Here is a 12,629-nt window from a genome sequence, read left to right as displayed (position 1 = left end):
TCTAGGCAAACAGTGCAAGGCTAGTACATTTGATGCAGTAGTCTAGTTCAACATTGGCATAGATGGGCAGAATCAGTAGACTAGGCAGGTCTAGGCAAACAGTGGAAAGCTAGTACATTTGATGCAGTAGTCTAGTTCAACATTGGCATAGATGGGCAGAATCAGTAGACTAGGCAAGTATGGGCAGACAGTGGAAGGCTAGTACATTTGATGTAGTAGTCTAGTTCAACATTGGCATAGATGGGCAGAATCAGTAGACTAGGCAAGTCTAGGCAAACAGTGGAGGACTAGTATATTTACCGTAGTAGGCGAGTTCAACCTTGGCATAGTACAGTAGGCTAGTCCCTAGGAGGGTGGTTGGCACGTGTACGGTTAAGTCAGGTACGGACCTAATATCTTGGGGCAGGTCTAGTGCATCTGGCAAAAACAGTAGGTTCAGTATACTCATACATATGTGCAATCTATCTCTGGTGGTCATTTGACTGATTGTCACCACTGAGATGTGCAAACTCTCCTCAGATGCTTGGTTTGCACTTGTTGGAGTTCTTGACCCATCTCTGGCAGTCAGTGGGCTTATTGTCACCACTGTGATGAGGAAGCTCTCCACGGATGCTTGGTTTGTACTGGATAGAATCTACGACTCGCCTCTGGTGGTCAGTGGGCTTATTGTTGCCACTGCAGCACACCATCAAGGAGGGCAGGAGCCCTGCCTCCAGAGAGCCCTGAGCGGCCCCATCACCCACAGCCCAGCCGCACCTCGGATTGCCTCGGCACCCTGGACACCAAAAGGGTGAGGCAACCACTAGCTGGATAGGTCCAGCAATATCTTCGGTATGCGTATTAAGCATACTTTGCTTTGACCCCCATCGTCGCTCCGAACCGCACCGTGTTGCAGGCACTGCCTGACCTTGTCCACCTCTTCCGCCTGACTTCAAGATGGCGGGCGAATCGCGGCACCAGAGTGAGGCTCTGGCCGCGCGGCTTCGCAGCTAGGCAACTCAAGCCTTTTTATCCTTCTCCTTCCGCCGGCAGGCGGAAACGCCGGCCACCGACAAAGGCCCACACCAAGGCCCCTGTTTGCCCCCTGCATCTTCAGTCGATCCGCAGCACACCATCGAGGAGGGCAGGAGCCCTGCTTCCAGAGAGCCCTGAGCGGCCCCATCACCCACAGCCCAGCCGCACCTCGGATTGCCTCGGCACCCTGGACACCAAAAGGGTGAGGCAACCACTAGCTGGATAGGTCCAGCAATATCTTCGGTATGCGTATTAAGCATACTTTGCTTTGACCCCCATCGTCGCTCCGAACCGCACCGTGTTGCAGGCACTGCCTGACCTTGTCCACCTCTTCCGCCTGACTTCAAGATGGCGGGCGCATCGCGGCACCAGAGTGAGGCTCTGGCCGCGCGGCTTCGCAGCTAGGCAACTGAAGCCTTTTTATCCTTCTCCTTCCGCCGGCAGGCGGAAACGCCGGCCACCGACAAAGGCCCACACCAAGGCCCCTGTTTGCCCCCTGTTCGCTCCATGGCGCTTCAAGTGACAGACTAAGAGTTACGACCATTCGCTCAGCACCCATGGACACACTAGTGCAAGGCACTATAACTCATAAGGTAACTTCGAAAATAATGGTCACTCATTAACTCACTGTGAATACAACAACTGCAAAGCCTCGCCCTAATCAATGTACAATATCTACCGAATTTACATCATATGCCTATCATGTGCCAGATATGACATGCTGCTAATCTGTTCCTGCATGAGTACTGAATCTGTATTAGAGATTCACTATGTTCTCTTGCTATCCAGTCATATTTACACCAATTGTCGCATCGCTCGAATAGCATCTGATATCTCGAATTTATATGTATCTAGATATGTTGCCAGCTCTAAAATCTAGTCATATTTAGACATACTGTTCAAAGATTTATACAAGATGTATTCAGCCAACTTGCGCTATCTCTAACTCTGAGATACTTAGACCTACTGCCTTGTCAAACAGAGAAGCACTCAGCCTGCTAGCACGAAGTGACCTTAGTTATCAACCTTGTGCCTAATTCATTGTGCAGCCTCTCTCCCAAGGTCAAAGGGCTTACACACGTTGCCTTACCAGCACCTATTCAGTTAAGACCTCACCTCCAACTCTATTTAGAATGCGTCTACCTACCATAAGTTTACACGCATCCGTCCTCATCCTCCTGAACCTCGCTACTTATTGTAAGATGGCACCACAATCGTCCACGTTGCCCCCTCCTTCTAGCCTCACCAACCAGACTCCACCCCTTACAGAGCCAGCCAACTTTCAGCTACTACCTAGTCTCCCCCGTACTACCGTAGACAGAAACCTAACACTTAGAGCTAGACTAGCCAAAATTTACGAGCCACTGGCCCGATCGCTGCCTACCTTACATAAATCCTCAAAGCAGTCGCCCCAACTCAGCCCCAATATTAAAACTGCTAACTTACATCACAACCTCACCTCCAGCCCCATATTCATACACCCCTGCCAGAGTACACCTGGACCAACTCAAGATAAACGACACACAAGTACTATTGAGAACACAACTACCATTACAAATACAGTCAGCCCTAAAATCAAAGGAGCCTTGATCAATGCTAGATCCTTAGTAGCACATGCCATAGAAATAGCAGACTTGATCCTCAAAGACGACCTAGACTTCCTGGCTATCACCGAGACCTGGTTACACCCTGCAGCAGGCCCCATGATCATGCTAGCAGTCCCAGATAAGTACACCATCCTGAGGCAAGATCGCCCTAATTCCAGAGGAGGGGGTGTCGCTATTATACATAAACTCAGCCTACCCATGAGACTTGCTACACCCAACACTGTCCAATCCTGCGAAAACCTGTCAGTCAAAGTCCCACTCAACAACACCCAAACACTTACCATACACCTAATCTACCGTCCGCCAGGACCCATCAGTACCTTCGATGAAGACCTTAACGCCATCCTAACTAGTAATCTTAAAACCTCATCTCAAGTCCTCACCTTGGGGGACTTCAACCTTGGCTACAACGACCCAGCAGACCCTATATCTAATTCTATTGCCACCACCCTTGCTGAACTAGGCTTCGCGCAAAGAAGCATGGCCCCCACTCACTCAAAAGGTAGAATACTTGATTGGGTGGCCGATTACAACTGTGTAGCAAACATCACCAATATCTCACCGTTAATCTGGTCCGACCATCACCTAGTCTCGTTCTGGCTAACTACCGATAGACCGACACCCACGCCTATCACAACAGCCCCACCTATTCTCACCAGAAACAAGAAAAACATTACGGCAGAAAGACTCATCCCGAACCTTCTCCCCATTCTTGATTCACTTCCGGACAACACAGACCCAGAGATCCTAGTTGAGGAATATAATAAAGCCATGGCCACAGCACTGGACCTCATCGCCCCTCTCAAACTCAGACCCAGCAAACAGAAATCACACCTCAACAAATGGTATACACCATTCCTCAAAAATTTGAGGCAACAAAAGAGAAATTGCGAGACCACATGGAAAAAATGTCCCTCAGCTGCTAACAAACTCAATCTTTCTAAAATAACTGCACTTTACAAAAAAGAAATATACATGGCCAAACGAACTTCCTTTGACTCTCGCATATCATCTGCCAAGTCCAATATGAAAGAACTCTTTTCCATTCTCAAAGAAGTTGAAACCCCCATACTACCCCTTGACACCTGCACCAAAGATAAAAACTGGTGCTCAGAAATTCAGAATGCCCTGGCCAATAAGATCAAGACCCTCCAAACTAAAATCTCTAGCAAAAAAGCGACCTTAAAAGACTTGCCCCCCTCCAGAAGACCTGACAAGTGCGTAACCACAGACCCCACCCGTTTCAAATTTTCAAAAGTCAATACTCTTGACGTAGAAAAAATGATCTTGTCCTTGAAACCCTCTAACTGCCAGGGAGACCTCTGCCCAGCACAGCTTATCAAAGACGCTGCTCGCGATCTTTCACCCTTCATTACGAAACTGATCAACGCCTCCTTCACCACTGGCTCCATCCCCACGAATCTAAAACAATCCTGGGTACTTCCATTACTAAAAAAACCTACTCTTGACCCAGCCATACCTACCAATTACCGACCTATAACAACTGTTCCCTTTTTACTAAAAATCCTAGACAAGGTCGCCTACGCTCAAATACAGAGGCACCTGGAAGAACACCACCTCCTAGGATCCAGACAATCAGGATTCCGCCCTCAACATGGGACTGAGACTGCACTCATCGACCTGAAAGCTCAGATTGACACACTTAGGGACAAAGGACAAGTTGCCTTGCTCCTCCCCCTTGACCTTTCTGCTGCTTTCGATCTGGTTGACCACTCTGTCCTATGCTCACATCTCCACACAGCAGCACACTTCTCGCCTGAGGCCATCTCTTGGATCACCTCATTCCTTAACGGTAGAACTATGAGGGTCTTCTCGCCCACAGCTGCAGCAGATCCCATACCCATCACTTGTGGTGTACCACAGGGCTCCTGCGTCTCCCCTACACTGTACAACATATTTACCAAGCCCCTTTTCGATGATCTGGATCATCTTGGTATCACCTACACTAATTATGCAGATGATACTCAGATCCTCCTTCCGCTTTCTGGAGATTATGGAAAGGATTTGGCCTTGCTAAATAGGGTGTACATCATCATCCAGGCATGGATGGCCACTCACGGACTATGCCTGAATGATGAGAAAACAGAGCTTATAATCATGGGCACAACACACAGTCTAAGGAAACTTAGCCCGGCCTACAACTCTTTCAAGATAGATGGGAACAACATTAAAGTTGGACAGGAGGTTAAAACGCTGGGTTTCTACTTAGACTCTAACCTCTCCTTCAAAAGACAACTGAGTTCACTGGCATCCTCATCTGCATACACGTGCAAACTTATCCGCTCAGCTAAACCATTTCTGTCAGATACTAGCTGTCTTACAATCGCCAGAGCCCTTATACTATCCCGCCTTGACTACTGCAATGCCCTTTACCTAGGATCCTCCAAGGCTACCACTAGCAAGATACAAACTCTCCAGAATAACGCCCTGAGAGCAGCCCTAGGGATCCCCAGAAGAGAGCATATATCAGGACTCAGTCAACAGAACAATTGGCTCTCCACCAGAGATAAAATTCTCCTAAAAACGGCTTCACTCACCTACAAATCCCTCAACAATGCCGCCCCGATCTACCTGATTAACAGGTTCCATAGACAAGTTTCCGCGAGACCCCTCAGAACGGCTCACAAAGACTGCCTCTCTGTCCCAAATTACAAACTCGCCACCATAGGAGGTAACAGCTTCCCGGTAAAAGCAGCCAAACTCTGGAACTCTTTGCCCCCTAACCTTAGAGCAGACATGCCCTACCTGAATTTCCGCTCTAAGGTCATCTCTTGGCTGAAACTGAAGGACCTCCCAGACATTTAAATGCCAAGGTTTTTCCTCATGTGATCCGTACTAGTATGCATGCCACCTCTATTGTGTATATATTGTATATATTGCTTGTATATATTGTATATATTGCTTGCTTTCTCTGCTATTCTGTACATTCGCCCTACGCCAACTCGTACTTTTACACCTTGTAACCAAGTTTCGCATATTCTTGTACATGCTGCGCCCTGATACCCCTGGGTATAACTGCGCATTATAAATAATAAACTAAACTAAACTAAACTAAACTGCGATAGGAAGCTCTCCTCGGATGCTGGGTATACATCTGAGGAGTGTTAGGGTCCCTGGCATGTCTCTTCCACCCCTTTGTCCTTTTTGGGTCTCTCACACCTCCCATTACCGTCTGAGGGATTTCAGCACGCCACTGGGACTGAGGTTCTTTGCTCCGATGCACATGGCTTCTCTCTCCGGTTTCCACAGCAGTATGGTGGCTCTGCACTCTGGTATGCGGCTCGGCTCGTCTATCCTGTTTTGCATTCGGGTCCATGTCGACTGGACCCACAGAGAACTCCTTCCGTGCATCGCCAGCATCCTCTGCTCTTCTCTGACTCTGGTCTGTCCGCAGCATTTGAAACTCCTGTTGGTTTCCGCACCTGTTGCCTCTCCCAGCTGGGTTTGACAGGTTTGTTAGTCCATCGTCTATACGTATACAATGTTTCCTCCAGCCCAGCCCTGGCAGATTGGAAAAGTCCTTTATTTCCGTTCATAAATTAATACTCATGCCTCCTCGGGGCCACCTCGTACCAGTACTAGCACAGTCAATGACCCTCATGTCTCAGGTGCTCTTCTTTTTCCTAGTACCTTTGACTTTGTCTTTATACCCTGTGTTAAAACAATATATTGGTTTACTTTCAATTAAATGGTTCTGAACAATGGGGACGGCTAGGGAATGTTGGGGAGTGACAATATTCAATGAGCTTTACCCCAGCTGATCGTCCTTCTCCCAAGGAGGTCCTGCCGCATTAACAGACCCCAAGGGGGACTATTGGGTAGCGGCCGCACCTCACTAACCTCATGGAAAAGGGTTCCCCCTTGGGGAGAAGTGACGACACCTTGTGAATCATCACACCACCCTGTAGAAAAATTCTGGCTACACCACCAATGAAGGTCCTTCATAAGATACATTTACACCTTTCTTTCAAATCTACATTGGCTACTTACATTTCCCTTCCCTCTGATACTTTTAATTGTACTTTAGGAACGCAAGAGACTTTCCCTTCAGAATATCTTACATGCTTCTCAGACTGATGTTTCATTTAAGACTGAATCCTTTTTCAATTCCCAATAATCTCCCTGTTCTACACCAAATGATCCAAATGCATTATGCCTTTGGGGTATAATAGGTTGCATATGTTTAAACCCTACACATTTTGTAGTCCATGCACTCTCCCCAAAATTCTAATAATATTGGAAAATGATCCATTCCCCACTTGGTTAGAGTTAAGTCTATTATTTTCTGCAACAAGTAGAACGACATTGTAGACTCTAAAAATGATATATATGCATGCCAAGAAAAGCCTCTTTGACGTGAAGCGTTTTTCCTCCAAGCGTCTCTCAGCAAATGCCTGCATTTCATCACAGTGCATTGCTTGTACAGCTCTATGACACTATGGGCCTCATGTCGATGAAGGAGGTAACCATACCGATTTTTGCGGCATGGCTACCAACATTCCGGGTACCGGGTTCAGGTTCCCTGAATGGGGAAGTATCGGGCCATTCCAACCTTGGAGGGCTCGGTATTTCCCCATTCAGGGAACCCGGACCCGGTACATCCCCATTCCCATTTCTGCCCCCATAGGGCTCAATGGGAATGGGGATGATGCTAACAACGGGCCCGTTAATGACGGGCCCGTTGTTAGCATCCTGGGCTGCTCGCAGGACCCGCTAAGGACGCCTGGTAAAACCGGGCATCCTTAGCGGGTCCCGCGAGCAGACCTCGTAATGAGGTGGTAAGGGGTTAACGGCTCCGGCACCTTTACCGGTGCCATTAACCCCTTAACGCCCTCCTCGTAATAAGGCCCTATGTGCTCCTTCTAGTCAATGCTGTTCATGTGGCTGGGGCTTCTGTAAAGTTTAGGAACATGACGATTTGGCATTGGGGAAATTTAAATGGGTGATTGCATGCCACTACTGTGCTCATTTGTGCCAACTTCTTGCAGACGGCAGACATTAGCATTGACCAATAACTTTCCACAGCAGAATTCTTTCCACTACCACATCCATGATTTCACATTCTTACTTATGTAGATCAATATTGATGAAGTTATGGTCCTTCCAGGTATCATCAACCTGTGATCTTGAATGATCATTGGATTGGAGATAACCAGATCGGCGAGGTCAATGATTCTGTAACATTTTTGAGAATGATTCAAGTTGGATTTTAGGAAAGACATTCATTGGGGTTTCTGGAGGTGTGTGATCATGTGTCATGGTCAGGTGTCCCCTTGGAAATAAACCTACTATCACTTACGTGGAATAACTTTCTTCAGGCAAATCTGGGCTTCTACATGTAGCGGTGACCACCTCATTGCTCAGGGATCTACATAGATAATTAGCAACATCGTAGATTGACTTCTGCCGTTCTCCATATGTCTTATTCTGACCAGTGGCAAACTCATTTTAGGAAGGTTTACCAGCTTTCCTAATAGCACATTGTGAGGTCTCCATATGTGCTCCTCTAATCTCCGTCAGGCCAGCTGGTAAATTGTGCACCTTGTGCTACTACTTGTTACCCTTGAATGCCATGCACAATGCTTCTTCTTTTTTGAAGTGTTGGCACTGGTGAGACCACTGATGCAATGACAAGATTGTACAAATGTAACATCACACAGATGGTATTGTTTGTAATTGTGTTGAAACAAATATGTTGGGATAATGAAAATGTCTATTATATATTTTTTGAAATTTTATTGGACATTTGTATGGCACCTATACACAAGTGTTTCCAGGGGCCACAAGACAAAAGGGGGCGGATGGGACATGGGAATAATAAAAGTAGAACAACAAAAACGTTTATATTGGTCTTGTGACAATCCTACCATGCAAGTGCTTAACAAGGTGGTAACTGCAAAGGGCTAGGGGTAGAGGGAGAAGTGCAGGAGTAGGGTGCCTCCGGGGAAGGGGGGCGGGCAAGTGCTGGGCTGCAAACGTTGCAAGTGCCAGGGGAAATGGGGGGAAAGGGAGGATGAGTGCGGTGGACAGGGAGAAGCAAGTTGGGCCAGTCCGGGAAAGGGAGCACAAGGGCAAGTGTTAGCAAAGGATGCCGGGAGGACAGGTAGATGGGTGGTCTGGACCATGTATGACTCTGAAGGGACCAGGCCCCAATTGCAGTGGCAGAGGGAGAGTTAGCACGGGAGGGGGAGAGGGAAGGAAGAGGAGAAAGGGAAAGTCTTGACAGGTTTCTGGAACTTAAGAGGATCCGGCTTATGTCTGAGGGGGGGAGTAGGCCGTTCCAGAGGGAGAAGCCAGCGGAGGAAAGGGATCTACCTCCCACCCTTAGCTTGGAGAAATGCTTAACCTGCAGAAAGTTGGAGCCAGAGGACCAAAGGATTCTGTCTGGGCGGTATTTAGGGAGGACAAGCTGGATGTAAAGAGGTCCTAGGCCCAAGACAGCCTTGTGGATGATGTAAAGGGTCTTGAATTTGATCCCAATTTCGCATCCTCACCCTTTCGAGTTGCTTCCTTTTTGCGATTCTTTTCCTGCAGCAGTCTACAAAAATGTGCGATAGTCAACTGTATTTCAGCCCAAGGTTTAGCCTCAACTCCTACCAATTTCTTGAGTTGTTTCTGCACTGGTTCTGGCAAGCCTTGGCACAATATATGGTAAAACACAGGTATTGATTTCATCCAAGATTCATGTGTTTCGAGCACCCATGCGTCTTGGAAATTCTGTATATAAATTAACGGATCTTCAGAATCCTTCATTTTTCGAGTCATTATAGCTCCCATATCGGAAGTATCTGGGTAAAGTACTTGTAGTGCTTTCCATACTGCAGCCCTATAATTGTTAAATGGCGCTCTGTCATGTGCGGTATTAATTGTGGTTATGCCATTGTAGCCTGCTCGGGCCCACACATCGTCTGCTCTCTCACCAAGTATGGCGATTAGGAGACCCTTAATGTCCCCTATAGCTAACGTGTTTCCTCCTGTAATTTTTTCTAACTCATGTATCCATTTTCTGACTCCCGATGTCAGCATTGGAAGCTTGTTTTTCAAGTTTTCTCAATCCATGTGTGGCCATGGAATATATTGTGGTCTTACTCCCCCTTCTCTAGCAGCGGAAATTGGAATGCGTAGCCCTCTTTTCCGTCTCTCATTGTTCTCCTGTCTATTGCAGGGGTAATATTTCCACATTGCCGTCTACCTGGAAATGTCCTTAGTCTGTCTACATAGGGCGGTTAAGACACCCACCTCTGACCATGTGATACTCCTTCATGTCAGTCAGACTGCGTGGCTTACTATGATGCCCTTGCTGCAGACTCGCTGGTGTCTGACCATTGTATCCCTTTTTCCCTTGGGAGTCGTCCCTCGCTTCGTCCCTTTTCCTCTTTCTCCTTCCACTCCTCCCTTTCGGAGTCGGACATTGTCTGTCCCCAACTAGTGCGACTTCTAGTATCCTCTTTGTTCCTCCTTATTTCTAGCCTATCCAGGGATAAGTCTCTATTTCCACTATTTCAGGAGACATCTTCAGGGTAGTACAGCTGAGTGCTCTCCAAGCGCTCGTCTTCCCCCTCTCCTTGGGGTATTTGTTCTAGTCCCATTTTATCATATATTTTATCGACCGTTTCTCCGATGCTTTTAGTGTCGACGTCGTCTTCAATATTTGCCCTAGACGTACCTGGTACTGAATTGTATGCAGGAAAGAATTCTTCAATGTTTTCCCAGTCTACAACTGGGTCGGGTTTTTTAACTTCCCTCTCCAAATATTCAAGATCACGTGCTCTCTGTCTTCGCTTACGTTCGATATTGTCATCAAATTCTTTGCGCTTCCTCACCTCTTCTCTGACCCTATCTTCTTCCTTTCTCTTTTCATTTCTACGTTCATCTGCCCTTTGCATTTCCTCATCTCTTCTTCTCCTTATCCTTTTCTCACGTATCCTTTGCTCTTCTTCTAGTTTTTGCTGTTTTTGTCTGTCTGGATCGTAGACTGCTCTTGGGTTGCGATCAAGCTGTTTTTCTTGCTCCTCGCGATATAGCTGTTCTCGCCTTTGTCTGTGTTTCCTTCTTATCCTTTTATCTCTTAACTCCTTTTCTTTCCCCTTTCTCTGTGTCTCATCTAGCCTCTCCCTTTGTCTTGCGTCATGAATGCCTTTACCATCGAATTTCAAAAAAATGTGTCCTCCCATCCATTCGTCTTTGGCGAATGCTATTTCATCACTTCTGTCTTCGCTCCCTTTCCATCTCTTCCCTTCTCTCTCCTTGTCGAGAGATGCACTTGTCTGTGCTTGATCTCTTCTTTCGTCATCAAGTCTCCCCTTGTCCCTTGGGACTGCAGGAGGTAATATTCTTGTCCTTATCTTTCCTTGATTATCGTCACTACTATGTGTAGGTGATTCATATGCGGGGTTGCTGTACCCCGTGGCTGCTGTAAGTTCCCTCAACGGGTATAATCCCTCGTCCTTACTTCCTTCAATTTTTTCGTTTCAGGCGTGGCAGGTAGTGCGGTTACATTAAGTATCCAATCTGTTGGCGGCTCCTCCTCCCTTACCTGTTTGTACATTTTCCACAACTCGAGAACAGCAAGGCATTTTTCTAACTTCTTGACTGTATATGTGGCGTGCAAATATGTCGTCATATGTTGTAAGACGGCTTTAGATAAAAACTCGTTTTGTGGCCAAGGCATAAACATCTTGTGGGCAGTACCTTTAACCCACTCAGTGCTATATTTCTTTAGCTTGGGTGCGTGTTTTGGCAATTTCTTACATAAGTGTGCTAATGGAGTTATGTCTTCCATGTTTAAATCTGTTCCCTTTCGTTTTATATAACACTTGTGAACGCTTTTGTGTGGTTTAAACAGCTTCTAACATTATGAGCAAGCACCAAACACCGCAAGCTCCAATCCAAAATTTTCACCAGCAAAATATATTACCGATTTGTTCAAAAAACATCAATTCATGTGCGATTCTATCTCCACTATTAAATCACAAACATTTTAAATCAGTTTTCTTAAAAAAAATATTTTAAACATGACGTAACAACAAAACATATAAGACAGACGCTTGAAAGACTAGACGGACACCAGCTGGACACAGATATCTCTGCCTCTAATCATTACCCCTTCATGGAGTGTAAACGTACCCCTGTCACGACGTCTTTACGCGTTGTGGTAGCCTAATCGTTCCCCATTATGTGGGACTCTGGGTACACGTTTCTTCTAGCTGCTATATTTAAAGCGCAGGAATAAGGCGAATCCTCTCTCTTCTCAGGTGTCTGCCCCGGTAACCTCTCCCTTCTCGGATGTCCTCCCCGGTAACCTTTATTTATTTTAATTATTCTCGAGTCATTATCCCCATATATATATATATATATATATATATATATATATATATATATATATATATATATATATATATATATATATATATATATATGTATGTCAGAAAAGACTGTTTCCTCTGCAGTCCATGGAAAGCACTCCCCCAGTCAAACAGTATTACTCCCTCCGTTACCTTTTCCCTTTACTTGTTCTAAAGCATGCACTGTTTGCCAAAGCACTCAATTTTTTCTTCACTCACCGTTCGTATAGTTCTTCTCTGGACCCTCAGGATCACTGCCTTTGTTACCGCCTTCTTCAGCTTTTCGCCCAATTGGCTGCCTGTAGGAATGGGAAGGGAAGTGTGGGAAAACGGGTCCCTTCGGGCCCTAACTGCAGTTTCTTGCTTACGCTACCATTGTCTACGGGGAGCTTCACAGTCTACTCAGCCGAATGGCAAAGGACTTGTGATAGTGCCGAAGACCCAGAGTTACTTTATGTCGACGGCCAATAGGTGTCTTATTTTAATAAATAACCGATAGTCGATAAGCGTCCGCTGCTACCAAGAGTACTGAAGAGACCCCTGGCCGGCCCATAGAGTCAGGGTTTGCTCTGCAGTACTTTAAGACAAGATAGCTGCACCTTGAGATGGATGGGGGTGCAGTTTTTCTTACTCCAACACCAAT

Source organism: Ambystoma mexicanum, chromosome 5p (genome assembly GCF_040938575.1).
Source record: "Ambystoma mexicanum isolate Mex_15411 chromosome 5p, UKY_AmexF1_1, whole genome shotgun sequence".
NCBI classification, from domain to species: Eukaryota; Metazoa; Chordata; class Amphibia; order Caudata; family Ambystomatidae; genus Ambystoma; species Ambystoma mexicanum.
The sequence above is the reverse complement of the archived record's forward strand: the minus strand, read 5'-3'. Positions refer to the sequence as shown.